This window comes from Taudactylus pleione, unplaced genomic scaffold (assembly GCF_031769625.1).
Source record: "Taudactylus pleione unplaced genomic scaffold, aTauple2 ptg000522l, whole genome shotgun sequence".
Lineage (NCBI taxonomy): Eukaryota > Metazoa > Chordata > Amphibia > Anura > Myobatrachidae > Taudactylus > Taudactylus pleione.
In genome coordinates this window covers 883762-907154 of record NW_028284924.1, presented here as the reverse complement: position 1 = coordinate 907154, position 23393 = coordinate 883762, and the positions used below count along the sequence as shown (strand labels likewise).

Below are 23393 nucleotides of genomic sequence, written 5' to 3'. Positions count from 1 at the left end.
GATCACAGAAGCGGATTTGAATAAAAAACTAGGTTTTTTAATAAGTGCTTGAGTAGACATAAAATATGGCAGTAAATAAAAGTCCAGGAATATATAAATGTGCACAAGAGTTATGTGGTGGGAGTAATGGGTTAATGTCCAAGTAGAAACAATTAGAGCTGTCCAGGTGTGCAGGTAGTGAGACTGAAAATAATCAACCAGGTATGCAGGTAGTGATGCAGGAAAATAATAGCCAGTATGCAGGTAGTGAACTAAGGCAAATGAGCAGGATGTCGGCAGGCTCAGGCACTCAGGTATGGGCAAGGGTGATGGAGGAAGCGGGGTAGTCCAGCGGGAGCTAGGAGCTGACAGGCAGACTGACAGACAGCGAATTCACAGGAACAGGAAAGCACAGAGGACTTCCGGTGGGCGGGGCACCCAGAGTGGCCGCATTTTACTTGGGCTCCAGCCTTATATGCTATGAATGACCCAGGATTGGGTTTCTTCACCCGAATTAATCACCCAAAAGCTGCCTACTACAACGCCACTGCACTACAGAGTGATTTGTTTCAGCTATTGGGTCTGGAGCCAGAATCTATCCACCGGGATCCAAGCCTGAAGATATCAGGCGTTCATGACTGCCCCCCCGCCATTTTGGGCACGAAAAGCCTCTCCTTCTCCTCCTAAAGCGGCCATCTCTGCCTTCTCAGGAGTCGCACCGCAGAGATTGCTAGCCCCCTTGAAGACTACTCCCGCATGGGATAATTGTATGTGGCAGCAGAAGACTGGCAAGCGTTCGCGGAACACTCGTTTTACCCGCTGCTGACGTCCTGGCCTGAAGTGGTTAACACGCGGAGGCGCTGTACCTGTGACCGCTCCCTTGGATTGGCGGTGTGGGTGATCGGGTTGTGCGCTGCGGTCCGGAGCCTCTCCTCTGGTCATTGGCAGCGGTGATCATCGATCCCCTCAGGTACTGCAACATAGCCTCAGGATACGCTAGTGGTCGCGCGCCTGTTCTAATTAGAGGAGCTTACCTGACGGACGCTGGCTGAGGTTCCAGGGGACGATGTCCGGGTGATAGGGGTATGCCTGCTCGGTATATCTCCTGGACCCCACTGCATACTCAGCCGCTGACGGGACCGTCCTTCCGGGCACCTCTGCTGCAAGCTACGCGGCCTGATACCCCCTCCACTACTGTTCCTGACACGGTGTCTCCCCGAATGTGACTGTCAATATAGCTGGGGATCTATCTGGCTCCGGTCCTTTGCTGGATGTTGGCAGCTATTTGCTGAAGACCGCTGCACGCCTGGGGACTTGCTTGATGCCCTTGAGATTGCGCGGGCATTGACGGACCTGTCATAGATCCTGGGTCCCCTTTTGCTGCATTCGAAGGAGACGATCTGATCTTAAGTGCCTTGTACCCTGATGTGATAATCGGAGAATACTCACTTGGAAACTGTCGTTTATCTCTCCCTCCCCCCAGGGACCCTAACCTCTACACAGAAGTCTGATTTCCGGTGTATGCCAGCAATCCATTGTCTTTCTGGCTGAAGACTACTTGTAATAATTATCCGACCCCCTCTGCTTCTCCCCTGACCCCGATTACCTGCTTGGTTGTTAATCCTATCCCTATACCGCGGTCTCTGAGTGCTGGGGAGGCATCGCTGATTCGGACACTGGGCTGCTGATGTCCGGACTTTCTATTTTTGCTGTTCTGGGAGGGTGCGGAGGCCGAGGTGCTCATTTTGCTGCACTTGGCTAATACTCCGGTTGATCCTGGACTTTGTTGTGCCATGCTGAAAGTCTGATAAGTAACACAGCTAAATATCTATACTTGTTGTTTTTCTTTTTGTGAGCTTTTAGTATATTGTACTTTGAACAGTGAAGATATACCTTTGTCTATCATATGTATTATATCTGACCTAACACTAGTACATCGCTGCCATCTGCTGGTCAAAGTGACAAACAACAGTATCTAATTCTAGCCTCTATACTGATAGGCATTTCACAAATTATCTGTATATCATTGTTGCCACATACTGGCAGCAACAGAAGCAAATTTTGTTAGTTTCATGTTATAGGTACACGGTGTATCATGGAACCTTGGTAGGGCTTCATCATATAGAGGAATGTAGCTCAATTATTTTTGCTCAGATTATAAGACATGGGTATCAGACAGAATGATGTATATTTTTGAATCTTCATAACATGTCTGCAATTTAGGGGTGGTTCGTGCGCATATATGCCTGTACCTTGCTATATCTCTTGCTAATCTAGTGTCCTGCTGAGGAATTTAGATTTCCTCTGACCTTACTAACTGCTAAAGATCTACTTTGAGTAGAATTTACAAGGGTTCTCTCACTAGGTTATGGACAGATACGTCCGTAAATCTACTCCCGCTTCACAAGGGTCGACAGGTAAAATGGGCAAAGTGTCTAAGACTCCAGCTAAAGTTATTCCCCCTTCTCCATCACGTAGTGACGCTGCTGATATGGAACCTGAGGAAGCTACAAATTTCAGTCATCACTCTCAGGGTCCCTCGTCAGTTGCTGAAACGGCTCAGGAAATTTCTAAAATACTAATGCCTCTAATAGATAAAAAACTGGATTCCCTCCAGTCATCTTTTGACGCTGCACTTGCTAAAATAGATTCCAATACCTCCAGACTCGCTGCCTTAGAGCAGCGAGTTAGTGATGTGGAGGATCGCTCCCATGATATGCAACACACTGTAGATACGCAATTAAACAGCGTTCAATCGCTATTAGTCAAAATTGATGATATGGAAAATCGACTTCGAAGAAGTAATTTGAGGTTTATTGGGGTACCTGAGCAAATAACTGGCCAGGCTCTGGTTCAACTGGTAGCCCACAAAATCCCTGCAGCCCTAAATTTGTCGGAAAATTCCATCTTGCCCCACGTAGAGAGGGTCCATAGAATAGGTCCGGAAAGACCAGCGCCTAATTCACGATCTAGACCGGTGATTGCAAAGTATCTAGATTATCGAATGAAGGAAAGGATACTTGCTGAATATAGGAAGATACCCACGTTAATGATAGATGGTTATAAGGTGCTCATATTCCAGGATTTTTCAGCAACGGTAACACAGAAAAGACGGGAGTTTTCAGATGTGTGCAAATTATTGTATGAGCGCAACACTAGATTTGCTCTGCTATATCCTGCCAAGCTGAGGGTGGAGGATGGGGGTCAAACATTGTATTTTTCAGACCCTAAGATTGCTAAACATCATTTTGGTGTGGGTATTGACAGGGAGCGCCCGCCGCAACGGTCACCAAATAGATGATTGGATTACTGTTATAACACCTATTTAAGGTACGATTCTAATTTCTAAGTATCCACGATCATCCCTAAGAGTAGATTGTTCATTTACATTTGATGCTAATCTGTTAAACGAGAAACTAATATTGAATGCCATCACGTCTGATTGACATAAAGGAGCATTCCTCGTTCCAGTGAAGTTTTTCTAGTGTACTGATACACGTTTTGTTTGCTACTTTATAAATGATATTTAGTAGTTCAGGTGTGAATCACAGATTGCGAGTGATGAACACCACATTGAATTGTTGGAGAGAAAATAAAAGAAAAGGGTGTAAGAGACATTGCGCAGAATTGTATAATGCATTTATTTTTCTATGGTTTGTTTTTCATTTTTATTATTTTTATTTACATTTTTTATTTTGTTGGCTCTCTCTCGTTTTCTCTCTCCCCCCCTGGAGGAATTCGGTGCCGGGGGTTTCGCATTCTTTAAATAAGGTGGTCTCCGCTTGCTGGGACGGAGTGCCACGTTTTGACTTAATTTTGTTCTTAGACTGTTTTGTCCCACAGCAAGGTATTGGATAAGACATGTCTAACGATATGAATACTGGTAATACTGGGGCACCGGTTGGTAAGTTGAAATTTTTATCCTGGAATGTTGGGGGTTTGAACTCTACTATTAAACGCAAAAGAGTAGTAACTCATTTAAAAAAATTTAAGTCAGATGTAGTGTTTCTACAGGAAACGCATTGGGCAGAGGGAGATATTTCCACTTTGAGGGCCCCATGGATAGGGGAATGTATTAAGGCTAGCTGCGGTAGAAAGATCAGGGGGGTGGCCACAATATTTCAAAGGAATCTGCAATATTCTATTATAAATACCATAGCTGATCCTAATGGAAGATTTTTGATTATTGATGTAGAGATTCAGGGTACCTGTTACACTCTGGTAAATTTGTATGCACCAAATGTTTCACCTCAAGATTTTATGAGAAGTGTGATGGACATCTTGGCACAACGTACTAACTATGCATTGATAGTGGCGGGAGATTTCAATTCAGTAGAGAATCCCTCATTAGACAGACAACCGACTCCCCAATCATCTAATATGACAATATGGAGACAATTCCAATCTTTTAAAGCAAATCATCAACTTACAGATGTTTGGAGGCTATTGAACCCTACAGATAAATCATATACCTTTTACTCTGCCGTCCATAAATCTTGGTCGAGAATTGACTTGTTTCTGGTCTCAGATAGCCTGGTATCTAGAACACAGGAATCCAGATTGCATTCAATTCTAATATCTGACCACGCGCCTATTACAATTTCGTTGAGTGTAACGCAGTCTCCGAGGAACTTGAAACATTGGAGGTTTCCGTCTTATTTATACAAGTCCACTAAATTTAAAGATCACCTACTAGCACAGTGGATGAATTATCAAGACGATAATATAGAGGCATGGGATACACCAGCAATTTTTTGGGGTGCATCGAAGGCTGTAATGCGGGGACAGATCATAGCTTTTGTCTCATCCCAGCGAAAGACAGAGGCTGCTGTGTATAAATCAATGTCAGAGGCCCTAACTTTAGCGTTACAAAATTATATAGCAGACCCTACTGATGTATCTCGGGAAACGTATGTTCAGGCGAAACAACTCTTAGAATCGCACCTGTTATCCCAAGCTAAAAAGGATGTATTGTTTACTAAGCATAAATTTTACAGATGGGGGAACAAGGCTGGAAAGTTGCTTGCTAACATGTCTAAGCCCTGGCGTAGAAGAACATATATCACAGCCATTAAAGATCCGCATACCAATGCTTTACTCACAACGAATAATGAAATTATAAATAAGTTTGAAGAGTACTATAAGGACTTATATAGAGATCTTCCTTTTGATCAGTCTCGGTATGAAGCTTTGATCCCCAATGACTTGTTGCCTTTATTAACTATAGAACAGCAGGAGGCACTCTCTGGGAAAATAACTCTAGAAGAAATGCTGTCGGCTATTTCGCAGTTACAACTTGGGAAATCACCGGGCCCGGATGGTTATTCAAACGAATATTATAAATTATTGCAGCACCAGGTGGCCCCGATTCTAGTGGATTTGTTTAATGACATGATAGACAACAATTCTCCATTCCCATATTTTACAAATACAACTACAATATTGATCCCTAAACCTCAAAAAGATGTACAAAAATTAGAATCGTACCGACCTATTAGTTTGTTAAATACTGACGCGAAGTTATTAGCTAAAATTATGGCAAGTCGCTTACAAACTATTTTGCCAGAATTACTAACTCCTCATCAATTGGGTTTTGTAAAAGGACGTCACTCAGTTCGAGGAGTTAGAGCGGCTATTGCCGCAGTGGCAGTGTCAGCTGGGTCATCTTCGGTTTCTACTAACACTCTATTAAGTTTAGATACGACAAAGGCATTTGACACAGTGTTATGGCCCCACCTATTTAATGTGTTACAAATGCGTGGGTTCGGCTCTTCATTTATAGGACTGATCAAATATCTTTATTTATCCCCAATGACGTCCCTAATGATAAATGGTTGTACGAGTGCACCTATAGAGATGTTTAGAGGTACTAGACAAGGATGTCCTCTGTCACCCCTCCTATTCGATCTAGCTATAGATCCGCTGATTAGAATACTGGAAAAGGACGATCTTTTTAAGGGAATAAAGATTGGTTCTAAAACAATAAAATTAACAGCATTTGCTGATGATATAATGCTTTACATTGCAAATCCTCATGACTGTTTAACGCATATACTGGGGCTTTTGAAAAGTTTTGAAGAAATATCAGGGTTCGCGGTGAACATAGGTAAATCGGAGGCACTTTATTTGGGTTCGCGCAATTCATTGCCACGTCTACCTAGTGATGTTCCACTTAAATGGGCCAGGGACAGGATTACATACTTAGGTATTGTGCTTCCCAGCAATTTGGCAAATTTATATCTTTTTAATTATAGACCCATTATAAAAAAGATTTCAGACGAATTGGATGGCTGGAGGAATATCACTCTGTCATATATGGGTCGCGCGAGCTTAATCAAAATGACTTCATTTCCAAGATTAATGTACATGCTCCAAATCCTACCTTTGTTCGTTACAGTTAAGGATCTGAGTCTTTTAAATAAGATATTTAGATCCTTTATATGGAATGGTAAACGGCCTAAGATTAGTTTGTTAAAATTGCAACAAACCAAATTGAATGGAGGAATAAGCTTTCCAGACATTAGATTATACAATAAAGCAGCTATGTTCCGTTATTTGTCGGATTGGATAAATGGATCAGAGAATTATGCCAATACTTCACTTGAGCGAGAGTTCTTAGACCAGGGCGATTTGATTACATTTCTTCACTCCCCTGATCAGGAACTACCCACCACAATTAAAAATAACCCATTACTGTGGAATACAAAACGAGTTTGGCATTTAATAAGACAAGAGGCAGGCCTTAACTCGCACAAATCATTATTTCTTCCTCTCATAAGAAATCCGCATTTTCAGTCTGGGCAGGCGACATATCCATTCACAATATGGCGAGTGGGTGGCATTCAGAGAATAGGCTGTTTGGTAGATAAAGAAGCATGTCGGGTTTTATCCTTTAACGAAGCTGCAGAAAAGTATAATACTCTGTTGGGGTTCCCCATGGCCTTCCTGCAGGCACAGCATTATATCAACTCAGTAATCCAGGTGTTTGTGGCGAAAGATTGGAATAATCCAGTAGATGACCTTCTTTCCAAACCTCCAATACTTAAGAAAGCTATTTCTAATTATTATCAATATTTTAAAATATCTCTGGATCACGTGTCCAATGGTAGGGGACTTTCGCAGTGGGTTCAAAAATTTCCCTTGTATACAGTTGAAGAGTTATTGACTGCCCTAAATTATTCTTGTACATCTTTAACATCAACAATATATGTGGAGATGTTTCTTAACATTTTTCACAGAGCCTATTTGTCTCTGCATAGAAGTTATCTAATGGGACGTTCGGCTTCTCATTCCTGTTATAGGTGCGGAGAAGATAATGCGGATTTATATCATTGCTTTTGGTCGTGCCCTATAGTCCGAGGATTTTGGTTACGGATCAAGCAATATGCGGAGTCAGCTTTACTCAATTATGTCCCTTTCACTCCAGAGTGGGCTATTTTTGGCATTATACCTGCAGATACAAGGGCTAGCAAAGGAAGCAGAAGACTGTTATTGGCAATTAGCGCGGCTGCTCGTAAAACGTTATTGCAGGAGTGGATTTCGACTTCCTCCCCCTCTTTTGTGTTATTTAAGACAAAATTATACAATGTATTTCGAATGGATTGGGTAGAGGTAGTCTTGGAGAAAGAAAAGAAAGTGGAGAAATTTTTTGATATGTGGGAATCATATATATCTACATTATCCCTCGACATAAGGCGCCAAATATATCATAGTGTGAAGGATACATCTTGGTTTTTACTCCAGACTATTGGGAATAATCCACCAATAGACATCAACTCTACAGCGACATAATGTGTTTACATCAGATACGGGTGGCTGTGGTTCCTTTGGGGGGGTGGGGGGGGGGGATTGGGTGAGAGCTCTTTTTTTTTTTTTTTTTTTTTTATATTTGTTTTTGTTTGTATTTGTGAAATGCTGAAAGTTTCAAATAATATCTGATATACAATATGATCTGATAACTAAGATATATGCAGTGTTTACATGGTGGAATACTGCTATCATAAACTATATGTATGTATCTATGGTTTTTGATTTGTTTTTAGGTTTATCTTTTTCCTTAGGTAGACACACTGTTACTACATTATGTCCACAACAACTATGATCTTTATGTCTACTGTACTCTATGTATATCTATATCTTTCGTGACTGTTATTTTGATGTATTTGATTGTGTTTATGTGCGGTGTCTCAATAAAAGAAATTGTTTAAAAAAAGGAAAGCACAGAGAACTCCCTCTCAGCTAGGATGAGATACACGTTGCACTGGCAAAGAAGGAAGGCACTGACCCTTCCTAAATACCCCATGCCGTGCTGTTACTGGCCGGAGGGAACATGTGACTCACCAGGATTGGCCAGCCGCATCACATGGCCAGAAGGCAAGATGGCGGCGCCCATGCCAAACGGAACGGAGACGCCGCCAGGCCTTACCAGCGCAGAATGACAACAGGCCCGCACAACGAGCGCAGCCAAAGCCCCCCGCCAGACACCAGCTCCACCACCAGACAGTCCGCGCCCCAACGACCTCACAGGTAACACCCGCCTAGCGCCATGCTGAAATATCCTGGTCGTGACAGTACCCCCCCCTTTTGTGGTGGCCTCAGGACACTCACCAGACTTCTCCGAATGGGCAGAATGGAATCTCCTGATGAGCGTGGGAGCGTGGACATCACGAGTATCAGCCCAGCGACGTTCCTCTGGACCAAAACCTTTCCAGTCCAGCAAATACTGTAGATGACCTCTGCGCAGACGAGAGTCCAAGAACTGGGCGACTTCAAACTCAACTCCTCTCTCCGTCTGGACTCGAGGAGAAGCAGGTAGAGCATTACGGAACTTATTCAGGACCAGGGGCTTTAATAAGGAAACATGGAATGAATTAGGAATTTTTAGGTATCGGGGTAACTGTAAATGGTAAGCCACTGGATTAATGACTTCTGTTATGGTGAAGGGACCGATGAAGCGGGGTGCACATTCCATTGAAGGATCTCTTAGACGAAGGTTCCGGGTAGACAACCAGACCTGGTTTCCTACTTGCATGCGTGGAACTATTCTACGCTTCTTATCGGCCTGGGTCTTATAGCGAGAGGATGCCTTCAACAAATCAGACCGTACTTGAGTCCAGATGGCAGCAAAATTCCGCACCGTGTCCTCCACGGCCGGAACATCAAAAACAGGCAGGCTTTGGAATTCGGGAACACGAGGATTAAGGCCATAAACAACCTGAAATGGCGTTTGGTTAGTTGACGAGTGGTAGGAAGCATTGTGTGCAAACTTGGCCCACGGCAGCAAGACAGCCCAATTGTCCTGGGAAGATGACATAAACATTCTTAAGAAAGTCTCTAGATCTTGATTAACTCTCTCGGTGGAGCCATTGCTTTGCGGATGGTAGGCCGTGGAAAAGTTTAACTTCACTTGAAGAACAGAACACAAAGCCCTCCAGAATTTTGCAGTAAACTGCACACCATGGTCGGAGACAATTTCAGCAGGAAGGCCATGTAGACGAAATATGTGTTGGACAAACAACTGTGCCAGGTCAGGGGCAGAAGGTAACTTCTTCAACGGTATATAGTGGACCATCTTAGAGAATCGGTCTATTACAACCCAGATAGTGTTGAAGCCTTGAGAGACTGGCAGGTCTGTGACGAAATCCATGGAGAGATGCGTCCATGGACGTGATGGAGTAGGTAGTGGAAGCAATTCCCCAGCTGGAGCTTGTCGTGATGATTTATGCTGGGCACAGGAGGAACAGGAAGAGATGAACTCCATTATATCTGCCTTCATAGAAGGCCACCAATAGTGTCTTTTCAGGAACTCCAAGGTCTTCCGAGTGCCTGAGTGCCCTGCGAAGCGAGAGGAATGTGCCCAAGTGAGAAGCCGCTTCCTTAATTCCGGGGCCACAAATGATTTTCCCGTAGGAGGCTGAAGCTGTAATGCGGCAAAGACTCTTGATTCCAAGACAGGGGTATTGCTTTGATTTTCAGATTGATCATCACAGAAGAGAGATCTCGATAGGGCATCAGCCTTCTGATTAAGTGTTCCAAACCGGAAGGTCAGGGTGAACTGAAACCTGGCAAAGAATATTGCCCAGCGGGCTAAACGAGGACTCACACATTGAAGGTTTTTGAGAAATAGGAGATTTCTATGGTCCGTAAATACAGTAAATGGGAACATAGCACCTTCTAGTAAATATCTCCATTCCTTCATCGCCAACTTAACAGCTAGTAGCTCTTGCTCACATATGGCGTAGTTCCTTTCGGCAGGTGAGAATTTTTTAGAAAAGAACCCACAAGGATGGACTCGGTTGTCCTCATAACGTTGAGACAAGACTGCTCCCACAGCTTCAGATGATGCGTCTACTTCCAACAAAAAAGGCCTGTCCAGATCTGGTTGTCGAAGAACTGGTGCTGTGATAAAGGCCTGTTTTAGAAGATGAAAGGCAGACTCTGCCTCAGGTGACCATTGGGAAGGATTAGCACCTTTGCGGGTTAAGGCTGTAATGGGAGCCAGCAATGTAGAAAATCCCTTGATGAAGCGTCTATAATAATTGGGGAAGCCCAACAATCTCTGGATGGCTTTCAGTGTCTGAGGTCGGGTCCAATCCAGAATTGCTTGTACCTTCTTGGGGTCCATTTCCAAACTGGAGCCAGAAATAACGTAGCCGAGAAAAGGTACACTGGGCACACCAAAGACGCACTTCTCCAGTTTGCAGTAAAGGTGGTTTTCTCTCAAACGGGTCAAAACTTCTTTAACATGTTCTTGATGTTTAGCCACGGAGGGTGAAAAAATCAGTATGTCATCCAGATAAACAACAACCGAAACATATAACAGATCCCGAAAAATCTCATTAACAAAACTCTGAAAGACAGCAGGGGCATTGCACAATCCAAAAGGCATTACTAAATATTCGAAATGTCCATCTCTGGTATTAAAAGCGGTCTTCCATTCATCGTCAGCTCGCATACGAATGAGGTTGTAAGCCCCTCTCAGATCTAATTTAGAAAAAATGACAGAGCCCTTGACCCTATCAAACAACTCAGTAATCAGGGGAAGAGGGTATCAATTCTTTACAGTAATGTCATTAAGGCCTCGATAATCGATACATGGTCTTAGACCACCGTCCTTCTTGCCAACGAAGAAAAACCCAGCTCCGGCAGGTGAGGTAGAGGGGCGAATGAACCCCTTTGCCAGGTTGTCCCGGATGTACTCGGTCATGGCTTGAGTCTCAGGCAAGGACAGTGGATAGGTACGACCACGAGGTGGTGTCTTATCAGGTATCAATTCAATTGGACAGTCCCATTCCCTATGAGGAGGTATTTGCTTGCTGCTCAGAGAACACGTCGGCGAACATCTGATATTCCTTGGGAATGGCAGAAGAAACTAATGGAACTGCCTTTCTTACAGGTCGAATTTTTGGAAGACAGGATTTCTGACAGTCCATACCCCATGACAGAATCTGCATAGAACTCCAATCAATCCTGGGATTATGTTGACGCAACCAGGGTAGACCAAGAACAATTTCGTGAGAGGCCTCTGATAGCACCAGAAATTTTAAGGACTCAGAATGAAGTGCCCCAATTCGGACCAATACTGGTTGAGTCTCCTTGGTGACTATCCCGTTAGTTAGAGGGCGTCCGTCTATAGAGGTCAGAGAGATGGCATGGTTGATAGACGAACAGGGAATCTGAAATTTATCTATGAAACTAGACGTTATGAAATTTCCGGCTGCTCCCGAGTCAAGTAGAGCAGTAGCAAAGACAGGTTTGTGTTTAAGATCCAACACTAGGGTAATCGTGAAATCTTTAATTTTTGGAGACGGGCTCATAACTCCTAACTTGATGTCTCCAGGGTCAGTTAGGATTTGGCATTTCCCGGTTTACGGGGGCAGGAGATCAGCAGGTGACCGGACTCTCCGCAGAACAGACAGAGGTTTTTTTGCATTCTTCTCTTGACGTTCTTCTTTGGAGAGGTGTGTATGATTCACCTGCATAGGCTCCTCTTCAGTAGGAGAAGGAATGGGACGGGTAGAAATGGAGGGGGCAAATGACCTTTGCCGGTCAGTTCTGTGTTTTTCAGCCTGACGTTCCCTGAAGCGTAGGTCAACTTTGATACACAACGAAATCATGTCGTTCAGATTAGTAGGAAGCTCTCGAGTGACTAGATCATCCTTTAGTCGGTCTGACAACCCATGCCAGAAGGCCGAGGTGAGGGCTTCCTCATTCCATTTGAGCACTGATGCTAAAATTTGAAATTGCACGGCATATTGACTGACAGTGCTTGAGTAGACATAAAATATGGCAGTAAATAAAAGTCCAGGAATATATAAATGTGCACAAGAGTTCTGTGGTGGGAGTAATGGGTTAATGTCCAAGTAGAAACAATTAGAGCTGTCCAGGTGTGCAGCTAGTGAGACTGAAAATAATCAACCAGGTATGCAGGTAGTGATGCAGGAAAATAATAGCCAGGTATGCAGGTAGTGAACTAAGGCAAATGGGCAGGATGTCAGCAGGCTCAGGAACTCAGGTATGGGCAAGGGTGATGGAGGAAGTGGGGTAGTCCAGCGGGATCAAGGAGCTGACAGGCAGACTGGCAGGCAGCGAATTCACAGGAACAGGAAAGCTCAGAGAACTCCCTCTCAGCTAGGCTGAGATACACGTTGCACTGGCAAAAAAGGAAGGTACTGACCCTTCCTAAATACCCCATGCCGTGCTGTTACTGGCCGGAGGGAACATGTGACTCACCAGGATTGGCCAGCCGCATCACATGGCCAGAAGGCAAGATGGCGGCGCCCATGCCAAACGGAACGGAGACGCCGCCAGGCCTTACCAGCACAGAATGACAACAGGCCCGCACAACAACGTGCGCAGCCAAAGCCCCCCGCCAGACACCAGCTCCACCACCAGACAGCCCGCGCCACAACGACCTCACAGGTAACACCCGCCAAGTGCCATGCTGAAATACCCTGGTCGTGACATAGAAGACCAGGAGACTGAGGGGCACATGAGAAGTAGGTGAAAGTAGAGCTAGGAGGACAAGAGACTGAGAGACACATGAGATGTAGGTGGAAGTAAAGTTAGGAGAACAGGAGACTGGGGGGCATATGAGAAGTAGGTAGAAGTCGAATTAGGAGTACAGGAGACTGAAGGGCACATGAGAAGTCGGTGGAAGTAGAGTTAGGAGATTAGGAGACTGAGGGGCACATGAGAAGTAAGTGGAAGGGGTGTTATGAGTACAGGTAATTGAGGTGAATATGAGATGAAGATTGAAGGAGAAGAAGCAGAGAGAGTAGAGACAATATAGCCAGTGGCAGTTACTCTAATATGTACAAGATGCTGGAACTGGAAAAGTATAAGAGTAAAATGTTGAGAAAGGGGCTGGATAAACTGACAAAATATTCAATATGATTCATGGCATCAGGACACGGTTCAATGCAATAATGGATTCAAGCCCTTAGTCACCCAATCAGAGCCGTTTTAGCATTCTGGAGAAAAGTGTTTGTGTGCATAAATGAAATTGCAGTATTGCAGTACACGTATGCAGTAGTGCTGGAGACATGTATAACCCAACTCACAGAGGTCACACTAGCAAAAATAAGCCACCATTTACAATGATTTTTATGAATTTGTGATGAATAAAGGCTTAATGCAACCATATATGATGTAACCAAAACAAGTGTCTTATGGAGTGGTTATGGCAATGTTACTATAACTACAATGACAGTAATTGTGAATATATATTATTTAAGAAAATTTCATAATCTAATTTCAAAAGGTAAAAATATATGGGTGTAGTATGTCCAGCGGTTCAAATCCCGACAGCGGCAGCCCGGCAAGGGTGAAAATCCCGATCGTCCCTAAGGTAAGTATCGCTAACCCTCCCTTAGGGGTGCCTAACCCTAACCTCCCCCCCAAGTGCCTAACCTTAATCCCCCCTCTAAGTGCCTAAACCCTTCCCCGCCGCCTAAAGCTAAGTCCCCCGGGGGGTTGCTTAACCCTAACCTCCCCCCGGAGGTGCCTAACCCTCACCCCCCCTTCCCCTAGCCTAAACCTAACCTCCCGGGGGGGGGTGCCTAACCCTGAGTCCTAACCCGGGAGCCCTAAACGTAACCATCCCCCCCCCGTGGCTGTCCGCTCCCGGCATCACTTCGATCGGGATGCCAGGGGTCGGTCTTCCGGCGTCTGGTTAATTACAGGTGTCTAGATTTAGACACCTATCATTAGTACCACGCCGGGATTAGAACGTCTGGAAGCCGGCGGTCTGGATTTAAACCGTCGGCTTCCAAACTACATCCCAAATATATAACGCTAGGAGAAAACATGTAAAAGCTCTCTTACATGTAGAAAACCTGTAGAAGTCCCAGTATCCACAACATAATAAAACTATATTTCCCATCTGAAATATTACAATAAAATGGCAGCATACCCACATATTATAATCGCTGGTTGCTACTGATATGAATTGAGAGTCATTATCTAATACGTGTTAGCAACAAAAAATCAGAAAGAAACAATGTAATAATAAATTCCCTGCAAGGACACCCAGAAGCTGATGTATTGTGAAAAGATTTTTACACACGAATAATGGTACATTACACACGGAACGATCTGCACAACCAACGATATCGCTGAACGATTTCCCTTTAACTTTTCTGTAGTGCTGGACAAACGATATTGGGTATTCGTTGGTCGTTCATTGGCTGCATAAAAATGAACGATATGAACAATTTATCGTTGAACGATATCATTATCGTTCATAAAAATCATCATGTGTTCGCACCAGAAGACTGACAAGAAGGCTAAAGGGTAAGTTAAAACAGGACAAAAACAATGGCTCTTACACACGAATAAGACTGACAAGAAGGCTAAAGGGTGAGATAAAACGGTACAGAGACAAAAACAATGGCTCTCTGCACGGGAAGCTTAATTTCACTTTAGCTTATATCGCCTGTGTAGAATTTAGGTAAAGTAAAACAGCCAATATACGCCTGTTATGCTGACTGACTTCCCCCCCTTATGACCAGTGGGGCTGATTCGCAAGCGGGTCGATGTTTGCCCACTGCGCATGCGCCCCCCCCCGGCGTGCGCATGCGCAAGACCCAGCTAGCGACGGGCGCTCCGTCGCTACGGGTCTCGCACCAAAACGGGGCGGCTGTCGATTGTGATTGACAGCTCGCCCCATTTTGGAGGCGGGCAGGGGGGTGGCTACACAAACGAAGGCGTTCCCGAAGGAACGCCTGCCGTTTGTGGGAGGCACCACTGACATCACCAGTGATGTCAGTGGTGAGCTTCCTGCTCTATTTAGAGCTGGAAGCTCACTGGGGCTTGCGGGAATGAGACCCTACCACAAGGGTCTCGTCGCAAGCCCTGAAGGTCGCGACCATCACCTGGCCGCTCGCAAAGGCTGTGGGTGGTCTGAAGGCCTTAAAAAAAGGCCTTCAGGCATGCGAGCTGCCTCCGGCAGCGAGTGGGTCTGAATCAGGGCCAGTATCCAATCTCCTGCACAGCATAAGCACACCCCCTTAGACTAAAGTCAATTTGAACTCTTTGAGACCGAGTAGATACAAGGCACAGATGCACACAACCAGAGAGGGACCGAACATCTGGCTAAAGCAGCCACCAAGCATGGTGCAGCTTACCTGAAAATCAAGGTCACGGCTTCAGGCCGCCACCACATTTACATATTCAGGGTTGTGTGTCTGAGTTTTAAATATGCACCTACCTAGCACACCATAGGTTAGTGCATAGCAACTTTGCTGATACAGAATACCCGCTCCAAGGGGCAAAAGGAGATAGCCAAAGAGGATGCAATTCCATACTCTGGGCCTGATTCAGCAAGGATCGCAGTAGCAAAGACGCACGCAATCGGTCGATTAATTATGCGTATGCATCGCAGTGCGCAAACTACCAACTGTGATGGGAAATGCGATTGCAGAGGCTACGCAGACCCATAGGAGAGTAATTGACAGGAAGTGCCATTTGTGGGTGGTGACGGGGGGGTGGTCAGGCGAACGCAGGCGTGCCAGTGCGTTGCAGGGGCGTGCAAAAATTATCCACTGCAATACCATACGCAGCCTGAGGGCTCAAATTAGTAATTCCGGAGTGAGGTCTGACCTGCCTTAACTGTGCATATGGGTCCGATGTTACCGGATATTTTGCTATATTGCCCAAGTATACGGATGTGTTGTTACAGTGCGCCCGATCTCCCGTCTAAAGTGACGGAAGATCGCAGGGCGCTATTCAATTTCTGTTTTTTGCGCTGATCGCGCCCAAAGTGGTTGGGTTTAGCCGCATAAAATGGCTACTCCAAACCAACGTGCTGGGCGCGATCGAGAAAAGTGCTGTTTGGGCGCCAAAACAGGTCACTTTTCGCCCATTTCAGCTTGCACCCCCTTGGGGTTGCGAGCTGAAATGGTGCGCGGGCAGCTGATCGCGCCCGACAGAAGCAACAATTGAATAGCGCATGTCGGGCGCGTAAAGGGGCGAAACAATTGACTACCGCTCAGAGAGCTTCTTTTTACAGCGCGGCACTAGACAGGGCTGTCCGCTCTCTCCCCTTCTCTTCCATATAGCTTCAGCTCCCCTCATTCGTCACTTTGACCTAAACACAGTATGGTGCGGGGATGAAATTGGTCCTCATGTATTGAAAGTTTCAGCATATGCAGATGATTTATTACTATATTTCACTAATTCATATATTGCTTTTCCGGGTTTCCTGCAGCTCCTTCATGACTTAGGGCCTGATTCAGAGCCGCTCGTAAGGGGCCGCTCGTTCGCTCCAAGCGATGTTTGCCCAACTGCGCATGCGTACGGATCGTAATACGCATGCGCGAACCAGTCAGTGCGGCCGAAAATCGTTTGTTCGCTATATAGCGAATGCCTGCTATTTTGAGTGACAGGAGGAGGCGTATGTGGGTGGTAACAGGGGAAGGTGCTTGAAAACGGGGAGTGGAGATCCGAACGCAGGCGTGCTTAAAGGTCAAAACGGGCGTTTTAAGGGTGTGCATAATTAAAACAGCAGCGTCATTGACCACGTCACTGGGTTATTTTATAGCCAGAACTGCTCGCAAAATTGTGGTAGCAAAAACCAACCACAAGAATAGCGAGCAGTTCATACCCTGGTCGACGTACTCGATTAATCTAATAAATAGCGGACATGACGTAGGATGCGAGCGGCCAGGGGACGTATTTTTTTAAAAAACGACCGCAAGTTTTGTTCGCTCGTTCAGACATAGAGGCATGAACAGACCGCAAAGAGCGAACGGTTCATTTGAATAGCCGGCCCTATTTTCTGAACGAGCGAGCGCAAATAGCGTCCGGCTCTGAATCAGGCCCTTAGAACTCTTATCTGGGTTTGTGATCAATAAAACCAAGACTGAAGCCTTGGTGTTGCATGCGGGAGCTGCAGAGAATTGGAATGGCTCATTTCCATTTAGGTGGGCTGATTCAACATTGACCTATTTGGGACTTGAGGTACCTACTAATCCTTCCTGCGGCCATCGGCCGTATCTTAGCTGACTTTCAAGATTGGAAACATTTACCACTCTCCTGTATAGGTAGATGTCATTTGATGAAGATGGTCTCATTTCCAAGGTTATTGTACCTGATTCAAATGCTCCCATTACTACGAACAGACTCCGACTGGAAAATCTTAGCCAAAGCTATTAGCAGATTCACCTGGTCAGGGAAAAAACCTAGAATATCGTTATTTAAATTGAGCCAACCTCCAGACTTAGGAGGTGTAAACCTCCCTTGCATTAGACGTTATATCTTAGCCGCAAATTACCGTTACGCCGTGGATTGGTTACAGAACTCTGATGACTTTGCTAATACTGGCCTAGAACAAGCCTGTTGTCCTGACATTCCACTTCCCAGTCTCTTACACATGAGACCCACAACATTTCCCTCTTCTGTTGCTACCAATCTATTGCTCACCACTACCTGTGCGGCCTGGCGATTATCACGGTCTAGGATGGGTGTCTCATCTCACAACACCATTTCCCTTCCTTTACTTCACAATGCAGGATTTTGTAGATCTTCCATCTCTACATGGCACCTCCAGGGTCTCCGTCTAGTATTCCAGCTCCTGGACCAACAAATGCTTAAGATGATTCCCCATGAATGTTTGGATGAGGCATTTCCTCACCTCTCCATCCCTTTATTTGTATATTACCAAATTCGGAGCTACGCGGCTAAATTACTATCTAAGCGAGCGGACATTGATAGAATGCATGTGCTGGATGGTGTGCTGCGCCCCTGCCCTGGGAGGGGTTGTTCTACCTCCCTTTTGTATACACATATTAAATGCTCAATTATTATAGATAAGCTGCAGGCTGGTATTGCTAAATGGGCAATTGATTTTCCCACCACACCTCTCCAAACCATACTCACTGCCTTTACACGCCGCAATAAAACTAATTTCTGCCTCCTATGCGGAGATGCATTACAAGCTACTACATAGTGCTTATATTAACCCTAAATTGCATTGTTTGATGGGTGCATCGTCCGACTCTAATTGTTTTAAATTTCAGACACATGAGGCAGACCTTTATCATTGCATGTGGAGTTGCCCAGAAAAACATTCAAATTTCAAAAAGTGTCCGCAATTTTGGCCACCACTGTATGTGCTGTTATCATGCAGTAAATTAATGTGTAATTATATGACCCAGAGTGGCTGCTACTATTAGGTAGTATTTATTATTTTGGGGTGAGCGTTTGGTCGTGGGGCCCCTGGAGTTTCTCTGGCTGGGCCTTTTTCAGGGCATCAACACTTAATTCACTTAGATACATTTTCATCACCTTTCTATTTGTTTGTTTATTATTTATGTAGTTTTAATTCTTTCTTATTATATTAACGCTTTATTGATTACCTTTACAAATGTATACTTTACACTTCACTATCACCTTCTTTCCATTTTTTGTGTGATGCCCTAGGGATGGTCCTTGGCTGGACTCTTTTGGGGTGCCCTGCGCCTCAGACGTGAACCCCTGAATGTTAGGGACGCCGGTATAGAGGAGCCTTGACGCTGGCCCGGCGCTTAATCATATATTTGCAAATGTATGCAACTAATACCTCTGAATTTCTATTATCATGTAGGTTTCAAGTATTTTTTGCTGATATTTTTGCAGTGTGCTGGAGGGAATATCATTTTCTTCTGTGGTTCAGAGTAAATCCCGTCCTTTACAAGCACCTGTGCAATATCATTAAGCTGATGTGAGCGACCACTATATTTTTTATTTGCGATATCGTCAGGTAGCCCTGCAAGTACAGGCAATGAAAGACATTGTTAACGATCCACGGGAGCGCGCATCGTTAACGATGTCTTGCACACACACTGGATAATATTGAATGCGATGAACGATAACGATATTGTTATCGTTCATATCGTTCAACTTATCATCTAGTGTGGTGCGTACACACGGTACGATATCTATGAATGATATCGTTCATTTTTATGCAGCAAACGACCAATGAACGACCAACGATGTGCGTTCCTACATGGACGATAACAATATCTATGGTCGTCCATACATGCAGACCAACTTGGACGATTTCATCACGATTTGCATGTTCAGAGATGTGGCAGGATGACTTCACTGAAAGATATCTATCATAGAAATCTATCAGTGTGTACACCCAATATCGATCGTAGATATCTATCAGTGTGTACACCCAATATCTATCATAGATATCTATCAGTGTGTACAGCCAATATCTCTCATAGATATTTATCAGTGTACACCCAATATCTATCATAGACATCTATCAGTGTGTACACCCAATATCTATCATAGATATCTATCAGTGTGTACAGCCAATATCTCTCATAGATATCTATCAGTGTGTACACCCAATATCTATCATAGATATCTATCAGTGTGTACACCCAATATCTATCATAGATATCTATCAGTGTGTACACCCAATATCCATCATAGATATCTATCAGTGTGTACACCCAATATCGTTTGTCCTGCACTACAGAAAAGTTCAAGGGAAATCATTCAGCGATATTGTTGGTTGTGCAGATCGTACTTTATGTATGCACATGGGACGATGTGCTGTATGAACGATATTGGTGAAAGATTTCCCTTGAACTTTCTGTAGTGCAGGACAGACGATATTGGGTGTAAACACTGATAGATATCTATGATGGATATTGGGTGTAAACACTGATAGATATCTATGATGGATATTGGGTGTAAACACTGATAGATATCTATGATGGATATCGGGTGTACACGCTGATAGCTATCTATGATAGATATTGGGTGTACACACTGATAGATATCTATGATAGATATTGGGTGTACACACTGATAGATATCTATGATGGATATTGGGTGTACACACTGATAGATATCTTTCAGTGAAGTCATCCTGATACATCTCTGAACAGGCAATTCTTGACGATCTCGTCAGATTGGCCTGCATGTACATACAACAAAAGTCATCATTAACAATCCGCGGGAGTGCGCATTGTTGGTTGTTCACTGCATACACACTGAACAATATGAACATGATATTGTTGAACGATATCATTATCATCCATATCGTTCATAAAAATCGTTTAGTGTGTATGCGGCTTTAAGCAAACTGGAGTCAATTACTCTCAGTCTGACTTGGCTGACAACAGAGAATCATCACCGGGCACTGAGACAGGGGCCCAGTGATGGTGATTAGCTGAATACTAATGGGAATCTGACCACATCAGAGCTGGGTTATTGATAGGGGACAGTGACTCGGGTCACACACATGGCGCAGCCTGGGGATTGGGAATCCTCTCTGCGGGCATGACGATAGGCTGCAGGCATGGAAACGTTCAATGTTATGAAAGTACCTCATTTATGTAAGACAACTTGCAATTTATGCTCAGTCGTCTTTTAAGTGACAAAATGGACTCAATCATTTACTTTACTATATATCTTCAAGACTTCTTTAATTTATGTACCATATAGAATTAGAATGTAAGGGGCTATATAACATGTAATGATTTAAAACAGATCTCAATGCACAGAATCTGTCACATGTTAGGATCTATCATAGATCACATGGGACAGAGAGCCTGATTCAGACCCGGTCGCAAGCGCTGAGCGCTCGCAACCGGGTCGATGGTGGCCCAGAGACCGGCCCTGATTCAGGGCCTGATTCATAGCCGCTCGTAAGCGGCCGCTCGTTCGCTCCGAGCGATGTTCGCACATCTGCGCATGCGTATGGGTTGTAATGCGCATGTGCCAACCAGTCAGTGCGGTCGGAAATCGTGTGCTCGCAAAATAGCGAATGCCTGCTAATTTGAGTGACAGGATGAGGCGTTTGTGGGTGGTAACAGGGGAAGGTGCTTGAAAACGGGGAGTGGAAATCCGAACGTAGGCGTGCCAAACGGTCAAAACGGGCGATTAATGGGTGTGCATAATTAACAAACCAGCGTCATCGACCACGTCACTTGGTTGTCTTTTAGCCTGAACTGCTCGCATGATTGCGGTAGGAAAATGCTACCACAAGAATAGCGAGCCTACCACAAGAATAGCGAGCAGTTCATACGCCGTTTGATGTACTCGATTAATCAAATAAATAGCGGAGATGACGTATAATGCGAGCGGCCAAGGGGCGTTTTTTTCAAAATAGCGAGCGCATGTTTTTTTTGCTCGTTCAGACATAGAGGCGTCAACAGACCACAAAGAGCGAGCGCTTAATTTAAATATCCGGCCCCTTTTTCAGACCGACCGTCCGCAAATAGCGTCCGGCTCTGAATCAGGCCCTCAGAGCGTCCGGCTCTGAATCAGGACTCAGACAGAGCGTTCGCTCTGAATCAGGACCGGTCTTTTTTTTTTTTTTTAGAACGGCCTCCTGGCCGCTCGCATAGCTGTGGGTGACAACCCACAGTTATAGCGAGCAGGCAGGAAGATGGTCGCGATGGTCAAGACCATCGCGACCATCGGGCTTGCGACGAGACCCTTGTGGTAGGGTCTTGTGGCCGCAAGCCCCAGATGTCATGATGTCTCGTGATGTCAGTGGGGCCGCCCCCAAACGGAGGCGGTCACATGAGAACACCTCCGTTTGGGCAGCCACCCCCTCGGCCTGCCCACCAAAGGGGGCGAGCTGTCACTCAACATCGACAGCTCGCCCCCTTTGTTGAGAGACCCGGAGCGACAGAGTGCCCGTTGCTATCCGGGTCTCGCGCATGCGCACGACCGAGCCGGCTCCGTCGTGCGCATGCGCACTGGCCCACCATCGACCCGGTTGCGAGAGCACAGCGCTTGCGACCGGGTCTGAATAAGGCCCAGAGTAAGCTACACAGGACAGTTATGTGTAAGATATAGCACATATTACATAGGACAGAGGGCCTGATTCAGAGCCTGACGCTCTGACAGAGCGCTTGCTCTGAATCAGGGCCGGCCCTCTGGTTTTTCTGAACGGTCTCCTGGCCGCTCGCATAGCTGCGCTCGCTCTGAATCAGGGCCGGCCTTCTGTTTATTTAGAGCGGCCTCCTGGCTGATGCATCAATGGTTGGGAAATAATGGTGATGCAACAGTGGTTGGGAAGGAATGGTGATGCATCAATGGTTGGGAAGGAATGGTGATGCATCGGTGGTTGGAAAGGAATGGTGATGCATCGGTGGTTGGGAAGGAATGGTGATGCATCAATGGTTAGGAAAGAATGGTGATGCATCAGTGGTTGGGAAGGAATGGTGATGCATCAGTGGTTGGGAAGGAATGGTGATGCATCAATGGTTGGGAAATAATGGTGATGCAACAGTGGTTGGGAAGGAATGGTGATGCATCAGTGGTTGGGAAGGAATGGTGATGAATCAATGGTTGGGAAGGAATGGTGATGCATCTCGTGGTTGGGAAGGAATGGTGATGCACCAATGGTTGGGAAGGAATGGTGATGCATCAGTGGTTGGGAAGGAATGGTGATGAATCAGTGGTTGGAAGGAATGGAAATGCATCGATGGTTGGGAAGGAATGGAGATGCACCGATGGTTGGGAGGGAATGGAGAGTCACCATTTCCTGGAAAGAATAAGAGAGACACTACTTGTTGGAAAGGAATGGAGAGACATTCATGGTTTGTAAGGAATGGAGAGTCCTCACTGTCTGGGAAGGATAAGAGAGCCCCAAATCTTTGGAAAATAACAGAGACATTAATTGGATTGTAAAAAATGGAGAGTCCTCACTGCCTGGGAAGGAAAACAGATGCAACATTGATTAGAAAAGAATGAAGAGTCCTCACTGTCTAGTAAGGGTAAGAGAGACACTACTTGTTGGGAAGGAAAAGAGAGCTATTGATGATTGGTTGGAATGGAGAGCCTCCAATGTCTGTGAACTGTAAGAGAGACACCACTGGTTGGAAAGAAATGGAGAGACATTTATGATTTGATTGGAATGGAAAGACCCCAATGTCTGTGAAGGATAAGAGATGCATGAT

The 23393-nt window shown here is 45.1% G+C and overlaps 1 protein-coding gene across 4 annotated transcripts in view; it reads right to left on the bottom strand.

The window, feature by feature from the left end:
- Positions 1–23393, bottom strand: part of LOC148501272 (phosphofurin acidic cluster sorting protein 2-like) — a 137691-nt gene that overhangs the window by 18730 nt on the left and 95568 nt on the right. The window lies entirely within an intron of this gene.